The sequence below is a fragment of the Nestor notabilis genome, unplaced genomic scaffold, assembly GCF_000696875.1.
Source record: "Nestor notabilis isolate BGI_N333 unplaced genomic scaffold, ASM69687v1 scaffold5251, whole genome shotgun sequence".
Lineage (NCBI taxonomy): Eukaryota > Metazoa > Chordata > Aves > Psittaciformes > Psittacidae > Nestor > Nestor notabilis.
In genome coordinates this window covers 198,126-221,389 of record NW_009913257.1, presented here as the reverse complement: position 1 = coordinate 221,389, position 23,264 = coordinate 198,126, and positions in this window count along the sequence as shown.

Genomic DNA, 23,264 nt, shown 5'->3' with positions numbered 1-23,264 from the left:
ACACTGACCATTCATCTAGCAACATTCATACCCAAGTCTGCGGTGGTTTATATCCCTATCTTGATGGTTGGGCAAGGAAAATGTTTAGGCTAGAGGTTCTCAAACTTTGCTACAACAAAATGAAAAGTGTCTTGTATATCTATCTCTCCAGCGTCTCCAGAGTTGCAGCTTCCCAGGGTAAAGTCCCCACTTAAAAATGGAGTCAGAAGGACATTCCTTGTTTTGGGATATACAACTGTGTGTTGGTTTCTTTCAAGTCTCCTTGTTTAAGTGAGGCTGGATTATTAAATCATTTGGACTACTTGATAACCTGCTCCATCCTCACTGTTTCTTTTGCTGTTATCCTCTACAAAGTTTTACCATCGGCTAAAATAATTTCCTACCACATCCTAGTTGCCAGCTCCTCACAGAATGAAATCAGCTTTGGTTATATAAAACCTTACATTTGTTTCCTGGAAAGTAAAACATAAATAACGAATTAACTGTGTTCTTATTCTTAAGTTTCTAAGTGGTATTAAGGGAACCCTGTTTGGGCTTCCCCCAAACTTTGTCTGCAGTACAAGGTGGCAGGTAGCCAGTCTTTAAAGCTTAAGCTTGCTTTCTTGGCCTTTTGGTGTGTTGCACAGCATTAGCTGTCTCCCAGCATTTACCCCACATTTCAAGGTACACCACAAATGACCCTCAGATTTTGCTAACCAGTGGCCTTCATGACTGTATGGTAGCATGGAAGATTTGAGTTTTATGGATACTTGTATCTTGGGTAGCTGATTTTAAATATTTTATTGTCTCTAGACACAGTTCAGCTTCCTGCCTGCTTACTAGACACCCTGCTTTTCTAATATAAAAACATATTTATTGACTCTAATATTATTAATGGCTTTAATATTTCCAGCGAATAGGGCACTACTGCTAGAATTTCTTTATTGTTGTTCTTTATATACCTTAAGAAAACCCTTGTTCTCACTGTCCTTGAACTTTCCACTGGTGTACTCTATTTTTTTTATCCATCTTCAGTATTTCATAATTTCTTTTTTAGGCTGATTATCTTCTCTTTCAAATTGCATGTATTTTATGTTTCATCTCTGTTGTACAGATTGCTTTTTCAATTCTAATTGCTACTTTCACTTTACCACTGAAGCTGAGCTAGCTTTCAGCAAAGTTAAGTTCTTCCTTGATTGTGGAAATGCAGCCTTTTGCTAACATAAGAAGCTCTGCTTAAAAAGTTCCAAACTTCCTTATTTCTAGGTTTTTCTACCCCATCTATTTCTGGCCAACAATTTCTTCCTCTTTGGGACATCAGCCTTTCCTTATTGGGACTGTCCTTTATTTGTCTAGCTTGGACAAATAAAATCATGATCTAGCATCCAGGGAACAATGTGCTTCCCATCCAGCGAGCAATTTATTCAGCAGGGTGAGTATGTCTGGTGAAATGTTCTCAGTGGTAGAAAGGTGCCACAAAGACCATCCACAACCTTCATCTTAATTTCATGGCTGTCTACGCTGGACCTCTGGTGATGATACTTTCAAAACTAAGACTGCTGGTATCCACCTGATGAATTTGCCTTTATTTTACAGATTGGTGCTGATGGAGCTGCTCCATCCCCTCCTGTAACATCCCCTCCTGTAATCAACTCCTGGAGTTTATATTCGATGATATTCTGGCTCTGGGATAAAGAAAAAGGTGATTATATATCCCCAATGGAAGCTTTTTATATCAATAAAGGCTAGAGGAGGGGACAAACACGCTAATTTGGTGCCTCCCAATGTCACATGACTGACAGGCAGAAACAGAGAGGATACTGCAGCGTATATATGTATGGGACTGAGATGCAGGAGAGCAACATATGGGAACTATACCTCCTCCATAATCTCCCAAGCTCCAGCCAGTAGAAGCATGGCTGTGAAAGATACACCAGGACCCCCAAAGTTTTCAGCATTTCCTTTTAAATACTTTTCCTAGCCATTTCCTGGAAAGCCACTATATGTATTTTACTCAGTCCCGTCTGCAATACTTATAGCTTCATTTAGTTTTAATATAGTTATAAACGGGCTGTAGCGGCCTGCTTCTTTTAATAACTAAGTAAATGAAACCCTGTCTGTAATAATAAATGAACCATCCATCTGGGAGGCCTCCAGTAAAAATTTCAACAGGTATTTATTGCTCCTTTATGTAAACAGTACTCTGGACAATACAAGTGATTATACTCTCTGTCAGCCCTGTCAGGAAGGAGACAGTATAGTTTTGGATGAGGTTCCATAGCGTGCACACTGAATTTACAGGTTTATTTGACTAGATGGTGAAAAAATGATGAAAACAAGCAAATAAACAGACAAGAACCCAGTTGGCCACTGTGAAAGGGAGTATACCATTTCATTTAAAGATATGGGCTGCAAGGATAAAACATAGCAAATTGACAAGTCCATGGTGCAACAGACTCCTTACAACCCCAAATTCTTGACAGCCTAAACGCTAAACAAAACCAACCTTGCCTTGAAGAAGTGGAAGAAGTTTCACTGTAAAATCAACACTTTCAGGAGACTTTAAAATATATTGTACGCTCATACGTGCTCATGACACAGAAGAGCAGAGAATCCATGACCAGGACACAAGGGGTGACAAACCACGTTATCCATCCCTAGGGGGTCATCCTTTTCACTCACAGACACTGTTGCTCACACACTGGAAAGGGCAACAGCACGACACTTTTTCAGTAGTGAAATTTTAGTTAAAGAAAATCTCATTGCCAGAATCTTCTTCATACCACTATTATGTTCTGGCTCCTAATTACATGCCATTACATTCTGCTATTGTTGAAATGATACAGTGTCAGAATATATTGTCAAATAATTAATTCAGTTTGTGGCAAGAGGCAGGAAAGAAAAAGGAAATAAGAGGCAGAAAGACCTGAAAGCTCATGTATGGCCAGGTTGATGCCGGGGAGTGAGCTGTAGAGTTCTGTGCATTAAATATGTAGGGGATGCTGTGATTTTTGTCAAAATTTCCAGCCCTCAAATTTCTTCAGGAACTGGCTTAAAGCTCTCCCATGAGCAGGTTTCTCAGTGCCTTTCATTTGCAGCCAAGCTAGGCATAGGGAAAAACACAGGGTTTTTTTCCCAGATGAAGCAGACTACAAAAGGAAATCAAAGCTCTCAGCCAAAATGCCAGGCAGCATTCTGCCCCATTGGGCAAAGGGACTGCTGCTCATTATGGAGAACTGCACCTCACATGCTAGTCTCCAAGAAAGGGGCAGTGCTGCTCCCTAAGGGGCTACCTCCATGGCTACCTCCATTTTTACTAAGCTCATCATCCTAACAAACTTCTTAGGAGATGGTGCATTAGTGATTGTATTCTCTCTGCTTTTGGTGTGATCCCAAGATGCTGAAAGGGCATAAGAAAACCCCACATGGCAGACATCTCTGAATTGATAGCAGACCCATCAAAATACAGGAGAAGTTGTCAGGTTTTCCTGAGGAAGGGAAGAAGCTGCTTAGGGGGTGCCATGGCTCAGGACAGAGGTGCTGTAGGGACAGGAGAGCTGGAGGTAGATGCTGGCACGTGGGACAAGCATGTGGCCATGGACTTCACTGCTGGGGGGAGGAAAACATGTGTAATCTGCAGTGGTCAGATAATTCCTTTGCTTCATGTAGAGCTGCACCAAAGGGATGGTTGCTCATGGAGGATCCTGTTAATTCAAATTGCATTATGCAGCTCCAGTCAAGGTGTGTGCTTGAGTTGTCTATGAGCTTCCTGGCACAGACCCTCAACTGCCCTGGGGTCTGATGGCAGCAAGCACTGCTTGTTTTCCTTTGAGATAACCCTTTCTAGGAGTCAAAATGGGAGATTCCTCTTCCTTAGAAATAATCTCCTTTGGACATTGCAACAGCTGAAGTAATAAACTGAGGGCTGCTCTTTCAGAGAGGGGAAAGTCTTTACTCCCAGCATTCAGATCCTGCATGTGCTGTGCAGAAATACACTGCCTGGACTGCAATATATATCTATGTATTAAAACAAAAGAAAAACAAACAAAAAACAAGAACGTATTTTTTCTTGAAAGACATTTTTGAACAAAATTATGAAGTTAGCTCTCAAACAGTAAACCACACTGTATCTCCTTTCTAATGTCTCTTTTTAAATATACACCAGGGAACAACTCTCATAACTCACTCGACACACACTATCTTATGAGTTATAGGTCAGCCTTCTACGCACAGAGTGTGTGTTGCACTTCTACACACCATTATGAATTTTCCATCCCTCATCATTCATATTGTGTCAGAATATCTATTACAAACCCCTGTTTGCAAGAAGGGCTTCTATTTTCGCCTTTCATTTTATCACTGCTCTTAAATTTTCTTCTGGACACAAGCTTGGCATGCAGGCAGTACCATGCTGGCAGTTTCTGAGAAAAAGTCATATTCAAAAATGATATGTCAGAGCTGTAATGTCACTTGCAAAGAAATATCCTTTTTTAACTAATCGGAGTAGTGTACAAAAATGAATTAGACACAATTGTATTCTGATTGCCACATTCTACCACCCAGCTCCTAACTACCATAACCACCTTGTAAAAAATAATCATTTGGAAGTTTAAATGATGTCTGATAATGCTCTCTGACATCCTAAATCTTTGGAAATGTTGAATCATCTTGAGAAAAATGTCGACAATCATTTTTCACAGAGGCTTAAGTGTGGACAAGGCTCTAACTAGAGTCTTGTGTGAGGGATTTAGAGCTGAGTGGAATTTTCTAATAGTTCAGCCACCAAGAACAGTGTGAGGACTGGCCAAAATGCTTGCCGATAGCTAGACTTTGAGATTTACTTTTCCCTAAATAACTAAAAATGTTTAATTTCTATGCAAAATGATTAAGGTCCTTTCCAACCCTAACTATTCTATGATTCTATGATTTATGAAATGCTGCACTTTCATTTTCTTCTTTCAAAAACATTATTTTGAAATCCATTTTTATCTAGTGCTGTAGCAAGGCTTCCCGAGTGCCTTCTGGAGTGAGGCAACCTAACGATTAGCCCTGAATGGATTTTTTTTCATTTCACTGAGAAAATGAACACAACATTTCTTTTGTGGTTCTAGTTAAGCCATTTTCTTATCCTGTCCAAAAAAAAAATATTAATTACCCATGCTGCTTCAGAAGTTAATTCAACTCAGTTTGTGGAGTACTGAAACTAGCTTTGGTTTGAGTCTCATGTGCATCCACAAATATACTGTCTTACTTCATTTTCCCACCCATTGGCTGTTAATTTAAGCTTTCTGTGATTTTTTTTTTAATGCCATCAGCTGTCAGACTGCCATTCAAAAATTCTGTACCACAGTGGTGTTGTGACCAAGTGTTGATATGAACCATTCCATGCAGGAAATGGATTCTCACATTTTTACATGACTGGAATTTAAGGAGTTGCCTTTTTTTTTTTTTTTTTTTTAACCCCCCCCCCCCCCCCCCCCACCCCCCCCCCCCCCCCGCCTCCCCAAATAAGATAGAATTAAGACCACCACTTGCTCAAATCTGAAACTGATAGAACTGCTTTGCTGATTTGTATGTTTGGAATTTACAATTATCTGATACTGAGCTCCTAGGCACTGAATTCTACGTAGTCTCCTAAGGATCTACATATGGCCTCCACCTTTGAAAAAATGGCATCATTTAACTTGTTATTACTTGATGTCAGATCAAATGTAATCAAAGCAGTCCTTATTCCTTATTTCAGAAGTACTTTTGGGTATGGAATTCAAATATGCAGGACAATATTGACAGAGCTGTGAGTAATTATCTGATATTTAAGTAATAATAAACCCTACAGATAATAACATGTTAATTTAGTACAACTGCAAATAATTTTCAAGCACATATTGTGCCTATATTATGCAATATGCATTAAAAAAAATACATACAAGGGATGACCTGTGACTTCTAAAGAATAAAATTTAGTAGTAACAATGTTAATGGTCAAAAAGTGGATCTCCTAAACTAAATGTATTGGGTTAGCTTCATCATCAGTGCCACTGTGGTAGAAACCAGTTTCATCAGCAATCAATTTTGTCCACTATATTACCTTCAAGGCAAATGATTTTTTACTGATAAGAGAAAATACTTCAGATCTACATGGTTTATCAGGCACTTAAATGTTTTTAGTGCACTGAAGACAGCAGAGATGGCTGATGAAAATACTGAATAAAATAGGCTAAATATAGAAGACTGACAATAAAGACCTTTAAAATATGTAAATATTTTTCCAGAAGTTCTATAAACCTTTAGACTATCTCCAGCAGTCTTTATTAGTCTAAAGAAATCATGCTGCATTTTTCAGTGTACTACTATCCTCACACTAATAGCAGAAAAGTTTTTACCATTCCAAAGATGCAGCAAACAGTCCTCACTGCATATTTGTATAAAAGTCTCATGCTTGAAGTTTATATGCGATTTAAAGCTGTGCCAGGGAAGAATGAGGAGTGAACAAAAGGTCTGCCAGAATTTTCTTGTTGATACTTTCTCCAACTATTCCTTCTAGCTGATCACCAAAGCACAAGGACTTACTATCCTTATTAGAGGATCATTAACTAGTATGAAGTAGGACCCATTCTATCAAGACAGGTACCAATTTATTAATGGGCTGTGTTGTGTCATGCTATTTTCTAGTGAGAGATCTCTATGTAGGTACATTTCCCAACACCCTTTGAGGTCAAAAGTAAACAAACCCATGATTATCCTCATTCAGTTGGTAAGAGGAAACCAAGGCAAAAAGATTGACTTTTTTTCCCAAAGCCACCCTGTTTAATCAGATCCAGAACTGGGGAAGGAAACTCCAGGTGCTGACTGGGAACACACCACTGTTGCCTCAGACGTACCTATGACCCAACATCTTATGCTCTTCAGCCTCTACTTTGCCTTTGGAGCCTGTGTTAAGAGGAATTTTAAGAAAGAAGGCCAAAGACAAGGTGGGAAAGTGAAGAGGTGCCAAAACAGTATCTTTCTATGTATAACAATATCTCTTCTATCAGAGCACAGCTGCTCTCTCTTCTATCAGAGAGAGCTACTGGAGCAGAATATGTCAACATTTAAGAGTCTGTAATTCTCTGGCAAATACACATTCCTGCCTGGAATGGGGCAAGCGCGTTTCACGCGAAGAACACATTTATTCATCTGTAAAATGTTACAAATAAAAAATGAAATTGGACTGGACAATTTAAATTTCTGCTAGAAGAGCCCATAACATTTGACCTGTTTTGGTATTTTAAATCAAAATTTGATTATTTTAAGCTACATGTGAGAGATCATTCATTCCTAACAAGGATTTGTTATAGTGCTTGTTTAGAGTAGGACTAAATAAACTTTTGTCACACTGGGACTGTTAACTCTTGATGTTCTTTACTGCTATGCTCATGTAGTTATTAATTCCTAACAGTTTTTGCTTTGGGCTGTAACTGCTCCTTCAATTTGTTCTTGTGACATCTGAAATTGCACTCAAAAGTACCCTTTAAATGCTTGGAATTTGGTGGAGTTTTTCTACCATCCTTGTAAAAGTCATGACAACTCTGCTAATTATTATAATGAGATATTAAAAAATACATTTCAGCAGATATATGAAGCAGCAGCAGCAGATAGATGCTTTCTGCACCCTGCCTGGGACCACTGGGGCTGTGTGTGGGATGCCAGACACAGCTGGGATGATGGCTCTTGACCTCTTGTCTGCTAGTGAGGGTATCTGCTGCTGGCACATGGGACCAGGTGTGCCCCCAGCTCAGCAGTGGTACGGATCTGTGACCAGGCAGACAGACATACCCACAACCAGCCAAAGCTGAGTGCAATGTTGAGGGGTGTCCTTTGTCACAGCAACACGGGGTAGGTGAAAATTGGCTTGGAGGGGTGCATAAGCCCTCTAGGCTGCTCTGGGGTCCAGAGGCTTGGGGATGAGGGTGAGCATTGCTGCAGCTTGCAGCAGGTGGCTGGCATGGGTCTTGTGGGTACTTTGGCTTCTGAAGCAGCTGAAATACCAAGTACAGAGATTTTTCCCTGTGGCCCGAGCTCTGAGGCTTAATGAAGGGTTAAAAAAGGATGTGGCAGGTGCCCTTCTCCAGACACTTGCAACTCCCCAAGGAGTGCTGGGGAAGTGCTCGGGGCTGGGGCAAAGGACACAGTTACACATGACCCAAAGGGCAAGTGGCAACCACACTGGGGGCTTGAAAAGGTTGAAGATCTGGGTGAAAGCACACTGAAATAAATGCCTAGCTATTTAACCACAAACGTAGATATTTATGACTGAAACCCAGGCTATAGCCCTGTTTTGGGGGTTGAGAGACAACATGAGACTCTCAGGAGTGGGGCTGTCCTGTAGCTTTGCTCTGACACCACTCCTGAGGTGTGAACGCTCTCCAAAACCCAACAGCATGAAGAAGTAGGCAAGTAGGCAAGTAGGCGCTGGCACACCCCGCAGGGCATCACCCCTGCATGCTGGCAGTGTGACAGCAGCCACACTGCTGCCAAGCTGCTCTCCATCCTCTGAGGACTGTGCCTCATCTGCTGTGAGAAGATTGAAACCCAGGAAGGAATAAGGAGGAAAGCACCAGCGAGAGCATGCTTTGTGTTTTTAATTATTAGCATCTTCGGTGTTCTTCAAAGATGGTGATGCTGCCGTATCAAATTAGCTCTGTGTATAGGTAATGAATGAAGCTGCATACTGTGAGCATTAGAGCATCAAGCTCAAAGAGATTTTTTTTTGGTAAAAAAAAACATTATACACGCCAAAGAATAAATATATTCAGCCTGGGACATTCAAATACGTCTCTTCTTCAGAATGCTGCTTAATGTTGCATCAAATCACAATAAAAATAGCCCCTAAGGCTCATTTTCTTATTTGTTAAAGGATAATAATGATTAGCTTTACCAACATTCGTAGCAGGGTTTGAGGGGGGTTATGTGTTCAAAAGAAATACTAATGACCTGAGGAGGTCATTAGTTTGGGGATATTCTGCTGGACTGGCATCAAACCTCCCATGACGCTTTCTGCCAGCAAAGAATGGACTTTCATCTACATGAGCTTCAGGCATATTTGAAATTACTTAAATGAATGTAACTGCAGAGTAATTTTATCCCAGTGTTTCATAGCAGTTTCCACGCTCTGCCAAAGGCAAGACCAGGGAGCCTTGAAGGACAGGAGGTTGCTGAAAGAGTTGTATTTTGTCAGAACTTCTCCAGTCTTCTGTACCAGAGGACTCACATCATCTCAGCAAACTCCCCATCACACAGGACCACCACCACAAGCCCCACCACCAGGCAGGGAACCCCTAATTTACACTGCTGGCACTTGGTCTCAGCACCTGATGAGGTGCTAACAGGTCTGTGTGACATGACTGTAGTCCTAGAGGTAATTTCCTACACCTTATTACCACATAATAGCGGCCTCTTAACAACCAGGCTAATCAAGAATTAATGAGGCACTAAAACATTTTAAGGAACAATGAAGGATTTAAAAATTTCTTTCATGTGTTTTATTTAAAAAGCAATTAATTTAACAGTTACTGCCCTTATTTTGGAATCATATAAAAAGTCTTGGTACTTATCAAATATATCAGCTGAAAGGTTTTATTCATTTATCAGTTATTTATTTATGTGGGGCTGCACAGAACTGTAGAACTGAAGGAAACCTAAAGGGAGCAGAACCAGATTTGGGGCCCCATCTACCTCCCTCATGTCTGTCCACTCATTCACTCAGGAGCTCCCCTGCCCCCACGAGAAGCCTGTTTGACGGTGTGCCACACGAAGTGCCACACCAAAACCAGAAAAGAATCAGCCCAAATTAACGTGACTGCCAAAAGTGGATTTTGCTTTATATCTGGAAATTTAAGACTGTCTTTTTGATTTTCAGGAAGGGACATAAAGCACACTTTAATGGGGGAGCCATCCTTGAAGGAAGTGTTTGGGAAACTCAGAGTGAAATAAAAGGATGGATAATTTACGCTAGGAAAGGATTTCGTATCAGTAACTCAACAGTGAATTAAAGCCTGAAAATATGTGCCTTTACCATCAGTCTGGAAGGGATAATCAGAACAAAAACATGTTCAAATTTGACTTATTTTTTAAAACCTTCTTCTCTGGTGAAAGGGTGGAAGATGTATCCTGCTTTGCTGAGAAAATCCCTAAATAGATCATTCTGTGACAGATAACTGTTATGATTATTAATTCCACTGCTGACATTGAAATTAAACTGATTCCCAACATAATGGATGAGTAAATAGCACATCAGAAATTCTCAAATGCTTCTACATTTCCTATGCAATCAAAAAAAAAACCAACTCCCTCATTAAGTAATACACTGACAGAAAAGGCAATTTGATTAAATAAAGCTATCTGCCAATCATGCTGAAAGTTATAAAAGGAAAGCATTTTGCAGCTAAGTAAAACTTTTCTCCATATTAATATCTCTCTCTCTGTCATTCTTAAAAGAGAAGTAATGGAAAACTATGTGCCCCAAAGGAAGACTGGGGCAATAACTGGGCACCTGACAAAGCCCAGTGATATATCATGAAGCAAAGATGACACGATGGAGGAATCAAGGGACAAAGGAGAAAGCAGCAGGTGACGAGACATATGCACTAACCCACCGAGCTGCTGTGGGTATATTTATATCCCTTGTTACTTGTACCTATTTCTTTTCTGTTTTTTTTTCAGGAGACATGGGGACATGTTTTGTGGGGCAAAAGCAGAGAAGGGGAAGGCCAGCTGAGGTGAAAAGCAAGGAGAAATGAGGCTACAGGTGGTGAACCTGACAAAACCAGGGATGGGAAAGTGGGGGAGCAGCAGAAAGGGTGCAGAAAGAAAAAAAGAAGGAAGGGAAGAAAAGCAGAAGGATGGCATAGGATGGGTAGCTGATAAGAAGACGAGACAGGGAAGGAGAAATCAGAAATCATCCTGTGCAAGGATACCTGGAGAGTGGGCAGGGATACAGGGCTCCAGAGGGTTTGTGCTACCGAGCTCCCCTACACCCCGTCCACAGAGCCCCCACTACCAAAGCAGCAAACACATGTTCTCCTGCAGTAGCAAATGAGGCCACATATTACACAGCTGCATTCCAACAATGGTGGGGTTAATTTTTCATGCTACTTAATGAAAACTCTGTGTGCTGGGGAGAGGGGAAGAGTTGTGTAACACTGTGTGATGGATGGAAAGTCTCCGAACGTCACTGTGTCTGGTGGCCAAAGATGGGAGCGGGGCCTGGAGGCTCCCTCTCCTTGGCTTTGGGAGGCAGCAGCTTCTTAGGACATCAAATACTTAATTAACTGAGTTGCAGAATTGCAGTATAAGATTCATGAAGTTGCTTCTCTGTTGGAAACCAAGAGTGCCAGCCTGGACCACTTTATTCTTGGTGAGTCTTTAAAGGTAATGCAACTCATATGGAAAATATTCTTCAAAAAGAACTAGAGATTTATTTTGATAAAATTCTGAATATATGACAAGTGCATGCAAAGAAATAAGATGAGATTTTAATTTTTCTCAAGTAGAAAAACGTAAGTGGCTTGAGCAAGAGGTATTTGCTTTCTAGCTGTGCACCAAGGTTTTTATGTTCTTCAGGGCACAAAAAAAATTGTTTTACTCATAGTGAATTCATAGCTCTGCAATGTCAGTGAGGTAAATGGGATCATTCTAAAGATATACTTGACCACTTCTGCCAGATAAAACTAAATCAAAATAATTTTAAAAGGAGTGCTGTTGATTTTTATAATCTTTCCGTAATGCCTGAAGATGACGGTTATTAAGTCATCTACCTACTGTAGTCTTCAGGAAATACATGCAAGATGGGAATAATATCAAAATTTTAGGTCCTTTTACCAATCTAACCTTAACCATCCAGCTTTATGCATGTCTCATTGTTTATGTATTATATATGTCTTTGTATTTGTTTAGTTTTATGTCCTAGATGTAACAATGAAACTCCTAAAATCCTATCTGGATGACAAGTCTTCTGTTACTGTATTTCTAACCTTCCCCTTTCTCTCTTTATTCCAGGCTTCAGAGCTGGAAATTTGTTTCCTGACTCCTGGCTACTCAGCATCAGTCACAGGAGGCTGCTGTGGGTGCTGCAGCGCTCCTTACATTGGCATGCTCACTGAAGAGTGGTATCAGACAACCATTCCTATACAGCAATGAAACCTACGGAAAGGCTCAGGGAGAGGTTTCTTTCTCCTGAATATAAAGCCTGAAGGAGTAAAGCTCTTCAGAGGAAAGGACACCCCTCCTGAGAGACCTTCGGTCTCCTGGCCTCGGTGCTGGATTGCTTGCTCACCAGCGCTGCACCAGGACTACTCCCCTGTGAGACGCAATGGTCAGCATGTTAGTGGCAGCTGCGAGGGATGGGGAGAAGCAGCAGACCTCTGCCCTGACAAACACAGGTTCCTCTTTTTTTTCCCTTTGACCTTTCTACGTGCAGTCACTCTGTAGCAGGCCAATTTTTTGACATATGTAAGTCACCCTGCTCTACTGAGACTGCCCACAGTAAAGCAAGCAGCTCATGGGGAAATGTTTTTTAACCGAACTGGAGATGGGTAGCAGAGCATGAACATGACTCTAGGTATGGGAACTCTTGGTCTTTCAAACAATAATGCTGAAATAAGTCCTGCTGGAAAGCATCATGCTTGTCTATAATTACTTGCAAGATCAAAACCTTACTCTGTGGCAGAGGAAGAGCCCTGTTTTTTTTTAACAATTTGTGGTAAAAAGCTTCATCCTTTCTTCCACAGAAGTCTACAGAATCTGCTTACAGTGATTGCAAGTATTAAAGTTTGTGTCTCATATTACATTTACTGTATAAGTTATGGAAAAAACACGTGTATTTTACATGAGCAGCCACAAGAATTTTTTCTTAAGTCCAACAGTTAAAACCAATACAGACCAGAGTGATGACAAACTATTTCTGAGGTTATGTTCTGTGATGTTCTGGGGTTCCCAACCCCAGACCTTTTCCTCGCTCTTTGATGTACTAGGCCTCCATCTGAACTACATCAAGGTAGGTTGCATGTCTGGGTTGCCTGCCTCATCTCCCTAGGGGACTTCAGGACAGAAGGTCCCCCCCAAGCCCCCCCAACCTTCAGCCATTATAAATGGTTCAAAAATTGGTCATCAAACAAGGTACAAAAGGGTAATTTGCTCATCCTTTGTATCATGCTATTAAATACTTTTAAAAGATTATTTATGCTGCTTTGTCTGCTTTGTTTTGACAGTAGGAAAGCTGATGGTACAGGTTTTTCACCCACAATTGCATTAATTCTAATACAGTTAAATACATAGTAAGTCCACGTGTTTATCAAGTAACAAATCAGTTCTGTTTTAATTTAGAATAGCTGATCTAGAGAATCTCCTGGAGTGTATCTCTGAAGAAATATGTCAAGAGATTCCTTTTCTCTACCTACAATTGCTTACAGTTTATGCCATGAAAGGGGGAATCAGCACAAATGAATCCTGACAAAATATCTTACAAAACTAATAAAAATCAGCATGCAGAAATGCCAGCTGTAATTGCACTATTTTGCCATAAAAGGTCTGTGGGCCAATCAAACCACGGTTGCTTTTTTTTTTTTTCCCCAGAAAAACTTTGCTTTTATCTTTGAAGTCAGTGGTACAGTTGCCTTGATTTTGGAATGATCTGTAAGTATAACTCTTCTGAATCTCAGGAACAATACACCTCATTCAAACTTTTGTCCTGATTCATCTCCAGCTTTGATAGCTCTGGTTTGTCACCCTGCTTGCTTGTCAAATCTATCATCAATTCTAAATTGCCAATAAATATATTCCACATCTCTTTTGGGACATGAAGCTTGTCTGCATGCTAAACAAAGAACAGAATGCACAAAGCTGAGACACACACCGAGATATAATACTCTCCCTCTTAAAATACCACAGGTGAAATGATAATGTGGAAATATTCTTACCCTGAGGAAGGCAGACTCCAGTTGTAGCTTAGCAAATCAAACACCAGAAAACTTGCTTGCAATAACATCCTAACAACTCCAAAGAGTTATTTTTTCCCCTCAGTTAAAAAATATCCACACTCTGACATTTAATCCAAATCCAGAGGTTAAGGCAGAAGAACTTCAATAATTTGTTTAGTAAGGTATGAAAAGTAAATTGTCATGAAGCTGCCAGCTTGCTACTTTAAAGGTTTTAAAAATCATAGCTATTCATGGCTGAACAGTAGGACTTTTCCACACAGGAAAATTCATCATCATTTCAGGTTTCAGTATCTTTTTGTATTTTGCACGGCAAAAAAATAAAGTTGTCCACCAAGCTTGAAAAGTCTCTTTTTTTTTTGAGTTGGTCACTCTGTGGGAGAAACAGGCATTTCATTAGATTCCCTTAATTTGGTCTTCATAGTTGTAAATTAAGTAAAAAGCAAAATGAGGCAGCTTCGAATTCAAAACCTCACTTTCTTGTAATTAAAAAAATAAATCTGTATACCAACAAAGTAGAAAACTAAGGCACTTCAAATTCCAAAATCTTTCCATTCCTGGACGAGCTTTAGTGTTCAAATGTTAATAGGATGCCTGCATTTAAAAAAAAAAAAAAAAAAAGGAAAACATAAAAAAACTTGGCCTGAGTTCATGCTCAAGAGTCTGTGAAACAGACTTTTTCCACACTATGACCTCAGTCTTAGGATTTCTCTTTTGCAAAATGTTAGTTATTTTTCTTGGCAGGTGTCCAGAACCCTGTATCTCTCTTTTCTCCCCCTCTCGTCTTCCTCCTCTCCCACCCACCCCAGGCACGCACACACCTCTCGTCTTTCCATCACCCATTGATTCAGCCCCAGGATGAGGTAACCCTCCCACCCTTTGGCTGATGGGACATGCTCATGGTGTGGGAAAAAGAATCAGGTTATGAGAGCCTGGAAGAATTGAATGCTCCCGATTGCCTTTCTTTTCTTTTGGACCCATTTTATTTTGTTTCCCTGCCTAAAATCCCTTGGCAAAGCCAGCAGCCCCCCGCACCCAGCAGTGGTGGTGCCCCTGCCAAGCATCAACCCCAGCGGGTTTCAAGTTGCAGCGGCTTTTGCCCGGGGTAGAGGATTTCCAAAACGTGTTACCCTGGCAACCAGGAATTTTAGCCCAGCAGAAACACCACCACGCACATTGCGACTCCAGCGTGCGAGACGCTGAGCTTCCATTTATCATTTTCTACAGAGAAAAAACACAGAGCGGGGTCAATGGTGCCTGCCTTCGTGGTGGCATTTCCGATGAAATAGACTTCTTTCCAGGTATTCACATCTCCTGATTTTCCTGGCACCCTCTCTTTAACCACTGTATTCAGAGCTAACACATAATACATTCAAAATTCCCAATTAGTCCCTTACAAACGACAAAGTCCAAGGAAAACAGTGCCTGAGAGAAAAACAATATGCTTTCAGTGCAATACAGGAAAACATTTCCTCAAGTATGACGATATTTTAGCCAGTTAAATTGGTCAGCTTTATCCTAAGTGATGTTAGATGCACGCCAGTGTTACAGAAGCATTTTTGACTTGGTACAAATTTAGAAATAATGCCCAGCATTATAGTGAGTTTTCCGACTGTGCAAATGCTGCTGTTTTGAAGTGAGGGTTTCTCTTGCATTAAACCCACTTTCCCTTTCAGCTTTGAGTCAAGGGTGGCACCAAAATGAGGGCAGCTTCCCAGGGCTAATTATTTTTGTCTCCAGTGTGCAGAGTACAAGTACATAGTAAAGGTGAAGGTGCTAAACAAGAGGGCCTGGATCAAGGGGACGTTATAAATGAAACTCTGCACTGAGCCCTGCAGCGATAAGGGTTGTTATCTCAAGCTATTGGCTGTATCTGGTAAAAGAGAGGACCCGCGTTCAAAAATCCTCACTCCATGGAAGTCAATCACAAAACTTCCCCAGATCTCATCGGTGTTTTTATTTAGCATTCATCTTTCCCTGTTCCTGTTGACATCTCAGATAAAAGGTTTTTTTTGCCTGACTTGTACTTAACAGAAGCTAAATTTTGTCCCAGGAAAACCACAGCTGCAATTACGGTCAGATTGGGCTTCCAGGTGTTTTCTTTCTAAATCAAAAAATAAGCTCATCTCACCTGCTTTCATGGACATCATGCTTTTAAGATCTTTTTATATGACTTTACATGTTACTTAAAGTTTTTTCCTTGCATCATGTTTGACTGCCATGTGTCTATAATTTTACATGGAAAAAATAAATCACAAATAATACAAATTCATTCTTCCTCCTTGGCTTTGCTAATCCTCAAAGACAGAATCAGGCAAGATCTGTGTAAGCAAATGTCTTCCAAGAAAATGTCTTTATATCATTTGAAGAGAATAGATTTGTTAGTATCAACTTAAAATAACTTTTTGTGAACCACCTGCAACATCGTACACTGCACATCCAAAAAATCTACTCTCAGAAAAGACTAGGAATTGGCAAGCAAGGTTCACATCAGCGTTGTGACAATACTGCAGTAGCTCTGATGCATCCCACAGGTGAAATCACTTTGTTTTTTGGACCAGGAAGTTATAGTGGAATTGTATTTTTTAAAGGCCTGTATTCAAGGTCTATATTTAAAGGTATATATTCAATACATAGAGAAACGCTCCGTACAGGGACTGAGGGCAATTATGCAGGGGAGAGAGCAGTAAAAAGAACTTGTTCATGGGAATTTGAGATCTGAAGAGTGTTTTAAAATTTTAGCTGTTCTTGCTGGACTGGCTGAACAGAGTGACAGTCTGGCATTATTAGGGGTTAGCTTTGCAAGCTGAGGCTCAAGTAAACAGGTGGAACAGAGCAATGAAGCCAGTCTTCTTCTTCTGCCAGCGACTTGGTTCATGGATAAACACCAGACTTTCACTTCTACAGTTTTCAAGACCTCCATTGCTCTGTGAAACACTGCCTTCATTCATCATAATAAGGTTGTGGGGTTTTTTCTCCTCTTTTTTTTTTTTTTTTTTTAGCATGGGCTGCAAGACTTCCCTCTGAAACACCACAGACACACATTAAAAGCTGTTGATGCATTGGTGTCTTCAGAAACAACAGATCTCAAAAATAAACCTAAAGGATCTAATTTCATATTGTCTACCACCCCTTGGAAGTTGTGTTTCTTGACAGAAGAGGGTCATCTGTGATGATCAGGTTGACATGCTCATGATGGTGCTCAATAGAGCCCATGGAGTTACTAAATCATTTGTCACCAAATCACTGGCTAATATGTCTGCTGCAGATGTCCTTGTCATCTAAAATGCCCACAACTGGAGATATGGAAGTCTTAGAAGAAGTTGCCCTGGTATCTAATCTGAAAGATAACAGTGGATTACAATCCATAAAACTTTGGGCAGCCTTTTCTTAAAACCAGCTTCCACAGCTGCATGGATTTCACCCTTTCCATTGTCCTCCAGACCCACCTGTTAGCTATTTTCTGATTCAACTGACTTGACCCATCATGGTCCTTTTGGCAAACAAGCAGAAGGATATAAAAAATGTACCACTGGCAGTTTTTTCTTCCTCTGCAGCTTGTATGTCTTGCCCCTTCCATGTTTGCCATCCCTCCCTCTAGTTCAGCAAGACAAACCCCAAATCCTTCTAATTTAAATTGGGTAACCCCTGTCCCAAGACTGAAACTCTGGGGGGAGGATGGGACAGAAGCTGCCCATGCTCACCAGGTCTACTGGTGCCCGGGAGAGGCAACAGCTCCTGCTCTCCCCTTCTCCCTACACCTGGCTCTCCTCAGGACATTTACCACTTTCTACCCAAGTATGTCTTTAAAAACTTAAACTACCATTCATTTCCTTTACTGTTCTGGGCAAGTAATCCCTGGCCATTTTTACAGAAGATTACATTTTTCAACACTTTATACAAATATTAGTGAGGTAGTCTTCATGGTGGTCTAATTATTATTTTAGATGGGGGAAAGCCAAGGCTAACTTTAAATAAGTTGCACCAGGACTTTCAGTGAAGTGAGGTGGGATTAAGGCTCCTCTTCCAACTTCAGTGCTCAATCAGGTTGCAGTTGTTGCCTCAGAGACTTAAGGTCAAGACCACAAGTCAACCAGACATGGGAGGCCAAGCTCCCTGGCAGCTAAGAGCTGGATGGTGAGTTGTCAGCATGCGCTTGAGATCTCTCCTGTATTTGAGACCAGTTCTCTCTGTTCTGTGGAGGCACCTTTTAACCTCACTGCCTCAGTTTTCCCATCTGTGGAAGGGGAAACCAGCAGGAGTTTCTGGCTATTGAGTAACTATCTGTGAGTCACTCTGAAGGTACAAGGGGCAAGACAGAAGTGACAAAGAGAAGGCAAGAAACCACCTGGTGATACTCATGCCAATACAGGCAAGAACAACAGTGATGTTGCTCTGAGTACCTGTGTTCTATTTCCTTCCTCAAGGAGAAGCAGGGTGATGAGAATGAGGAGCAGCTGCTGGATGGGCAAGAGACTGTAACACTAATGTCTGCAAATGGGCAGCTTGGAAGCCGCTGATTTTAGTGCTGTTAATGAAGATCCCCCTGAGCGAACTATTCTCCAAGTGATGCTGGGGACCAGTGAAGAGAAGGAAAAGAGCCAACATCTATTTCTGCCTGGCAAAAGCAAACAAGCAAACACACACACTGAGATCGCTGCGATTCTCAGAGAGTGTTAGCAGAGGACAAAACTTGCATAACTGCCATAAATTATAAAAGCATCCCTCAACCTTGGTTAATTCTCTTGTAAAAAGGGAGGGAAAAATCTGGAGCAGCTCAGCATGGGAGCAATTGTGGGAGGGATAATAAAGAGACAGCACCAAGGTATCTGGTTGCCAGCCCTGATATCATTAAGTGCGTGCACTAGAAATGTCGAGGTAAATGCATAGCAGTGAATCACAGTCAGGCATGATTAACCTTGGGTAGTCTGAACTGGAAATCATTTACAAACACAAAAGGTACTGAAGAACATCACAACAGACAGTGTGGTGAAAGTCATCCCAAGAGCGGGAGTCTTGCTGAGTGCTTTGTGTATTTGTGCCATTTTTAAATCATTGTCATATTTTGCATGCGGGAGGATGGAAGATTGCAGACCCCTAGTTTAGAGATGAGTTTCTATGGCACTGCAAGGTCCTCTGAAACGTGCACGTTCACTTTCCCTTGCACAGATGTTCTATAAAATTTAAAGTTTTAATTGCAACGCTACAAGGTTTACTGAAAGGATCCAGTTTTTGAAAAAGAAAGACTAAAATCCTATCTCTGAAAACACTAAAGAATCAAAGAGCATGCTTTTTTCATCCCTTCACCACTCCTTAGTGTGACCCTCCAGACTTTAACTGATAAAACCAAGGGGAGAAAGGATTTTGATAGAAATTAGGTGTTTTAATCAAAATCTGTGAAAGTTTTCTGATCAATGAAAATTGAACTTTTTATCAGAAAACCAGAAGAACAAAACATTGCTGGGTATTTCTGAATAGCCCCATAAGTTCAGAAATGCTCAGTAAAGCTGTAACCAGATGATCCAGAGAGAGTTCTGTATATATTGAAAACAAAAACAAAACCTCCCTTCAGATCTAGAATTCTCATGACTTAAAAGCATTCAATTACAAGGAACATGAATCAGCTGGGAAGACTCCAGACATCTTAACACCTTTGTATTGTTTGCACCTTTTATTGCAATTCTTCAGTGCCAGCTCAGGTAATTATTGTGCATGCTGAGGCAGTGAAGGCCATAGGAATATTGTGCGAAAGGATACAACTCTGCTTAGACTTCCTCCTCACTTTTGCATCATTCTCCTTCTACATCCATCTCAGTTATCTCTAGCATTGTAATAACTGCCTTTATTTATCTGCCTCATTAGGATGTTACATCAATTAATGTTTATCATCTAATGCATACTAGTTTCTTAATGCTTAGTATTATTATCAGTGGAGAGCTATGTCATACTGAGTCTATCCAGGGAGTTAATGCATACAGAAAAAAAACCCTATGCATAATGCAATTCAGTATGATGCATTTACTGTACCCAAACCCCTCTGAACAGACCACCACATGTCCTGCACTCTAGCTATTTATACTCTCAGTGGTTATGGGTAGCACCTTTGGCCCCCGGGCTCCAGGTCACAGGGTTTTATCTGGTTTTGAGGATCCTGAGCCCAGTGGGCAAGGCAAGAGGAATGTCATGAGGGGAGACTTCATGTAAATGCTCAGTTCACAAATGCCTCACTGCCTGATTCAGGAGGGTAATCAACCTGTCTTTTGAAGCTGCATAAATAATGTTCGCATGGAGGTAGTAAATCTGCACCAGGGATGAATTAACTGCCATTGAGTCATATATGCTTGGCTTGGGTGTGTGGCTTGTAACATGCCTGAGGAAAATAAAAAAGACATTTGCAAGAAAGAAACATTAATTTGCTCCTCCCTGTCTTTTCTGTTATTTTTATCTAGGCCAACATGACTTGCTTTGTGGACTTTTTTGTTGCTGTTTGTTCCATTTTCACAAGGAAACACTGATTCACAGTGAAACTAATCCACAGTTTCTCCTGGTCAGGCCCGAACATGCCACCTCTCCTTCATTAATGTCCCCCTTTTTAGCACCCCTGCCAGGGGATGCCAACCAGACTCCTTCAACACTCTCAGGGGAGCAACACCTCGCAAGAGGATGCAGTCTTTTTACCCATGGGGTCCCCTGGCATTGTTTATGCCCCCTCACACAACCCCACTGGCTCCCAGCTGCTACATCCCCAAAAGAACAGAAAAAGTCTGTATTTATGACTGCCTGAGAACCGGGGATTAAAGCTTATTCTAGAAGAAGGTGGAAAAGGGAAGAAATCCAGGGAAGGACAACAGAAGGTAGCAGAGAGAGAACTGGGGTGTTGGCGCGCACCCATATGTCAACATGAGTTAATTTACTTCACTGTAACACTCAGGTATCTAGCCCTCTATGCAACAACACGTATGTTTTAGCTTACTAATAGCTTTTGCTCCTATCAGTCTTCCTTCTTTCTCATTTGCTGTGTTTGACCTCTGGTTTTCTCTTCCACTGCTCTCAGTTTTTTATCTCTTTCTGAAGAGATAAAAGGCATTTGCAGTTCCTTTTCCTTCTTCTTAGTTGTGTCCCTCTCATTTTCTTCCTCCTCTTTTGGCACAGCACTTGCTGGTTCCCCTTCTTTCCTCTTCTCCTTTCTCTCCTGCCTCCCTTTCCACACAATTTTTCTAGCTAGAGGGGCTTCTGCTTCTTGAACGCAGTTATTTACCAGTGGTAACCAGTATTTTCTAAAATTTGCCCTGGGAACCAATATCTACTGTACAGTAGCATATAGTTACAATTTAAAGATAACCTTTGTGAATATATTATGTCTACTAGACAGCACAGTTTCAGAAGGTTGTACTAAGATCTCTTGTTAGGCAAGGAACTTTTCACACCTAACCAGATTCTGAAGTCTGATAAATCTAATATAGCACACTACATGACACAATCTATGCTCTCAAACCAAAACCATAAACATATTGGAGTGTATCCAGTGGAGGAGAAGAAAGGAAAGGAAATAACTTCCCTCATCAATAAAATACCATCTAACTAGAAAAAAACACTTCGGAGGATAGCTAATGTTTTACATATTGCTAAATATCGGTAAAAATCAATGTGTTCATTTCTCCCAAATACCTCCAGATGGCATTAAAACCCTTCTTCTTTTGGTCTTTATTGCAATAGTATTTTTAAAAATGATAATTATTGGAATCATTCTATTAACCATTCCCAGCAATCATACTATCAGAAGGCATAAGGCTGCTAATGCTTAATTCATTTAATAAGTTTGGCTAAATACTCTCACATACTGCAATTACATTCCACAACACAATCTGCAGGGCAAGACATTTCTTATACCATGTCAAATCTTTTTCTAGATTCATTTCCAGAAGATTTTTAATGTGTATTTGCAGCAGAAATCAAAACATCCCACAATAAATCACCGTTATTATACCTCCTTCTGTGACTACTTTTGGCCATGTAACAAATGGTGACACCTTGTGAGATTTACATGATATAGTGCTCTGAATTTAAATAACAGGAATCAGAAAACATAAATTATGGGCAAGATGCACTCTAAAATTCACATGACTGACTGTTACAAGAATTTCCCTCCCTCAAATGGGATTAAAAAGGTGAATGGTTTTGCAGAAATTCATAATGCTCCTGCCTGGTAGTTATTAAAGGAATTCACTTTTCTAGCTCAGTTTGGGAGACTGATGCTTTTTTCTTTTTTTTAACTTGCAGCCCATCTGTTTCATAGACTGGTTTATGTTGGCAAAACAATTCAGTCCTTTGTATACTAGAGTTAAAAATGGTAAAAGCTTCTATTGTTGCACTAGAGTGAAGGTGAACACTGATATATTACAAGTGCCTGTTCCTATCTATTTCTCAGCTTCTTTTGTTAATTCAAAAACATCAACAAAATCATGAGAGACCAGAGATAACTGTAATTGGATTTCAAGTAATTCAGAGGTGAAGCTGCAGACTGCAGTCTTTTAAAATTACATCAGTACATCAAAGGCATATGTGACATGATGTTTTTTAGCAAGTGTGACAAACTCCAGCAGCATTAAGGTAATGTTGAAGTCAGGTTGTAAAGGCCAGACTCACACACACACAAAAACAATTTCATATCTATTCAGTGTGATATGGAGCCATTTCACTTGCAAAGATCTCTGACTTACTACCATGCAGTAGTTCAAGGAATAATTAATATTTAGTCATTATTTAAAAAGACATTTTAAGGAAAGGACCAGTGAAAGAGCTTTTTTTAATGAAAACAAATTCTATTTTGCCCAACAAATCTGGTAAAAACACAGCTGCCTTCTCCAATCTTAAACACAAAAGTGACTTACGATGTATGGGTTGCGCTTTTCTCTGGACTCTTTGGCTCTACATCACTTTTCCCTTTGAAAGAGAAGAAGAAAATGACATCAGAAATGGGTCAATATGGATACTGCTCAGATGTGACACATCAACGCTTTATTCATTGCTAACATTGACCACTCTTGCCACACATGTGGACTGCTGCCGAGGCAATCACAGGGCTGCAGAGGCACTGCTGGAGCATTTGCAAGAGGGGAATCAACCCTGACTTGACTTTTTTGTCACTGACACATGTACTCTGGAAATGTCAGGCAAGGAAACTCCACAAGAACAGCTGCTTAGAGGACACAAGCTTTAGTGGGGATAGCAGACCTCGGAGTAATGGGAAAGATTTCTCTAGGGCCTTACAGCTCTGCTGTTGAGAGTGTACCACATCCACCACGCACATGC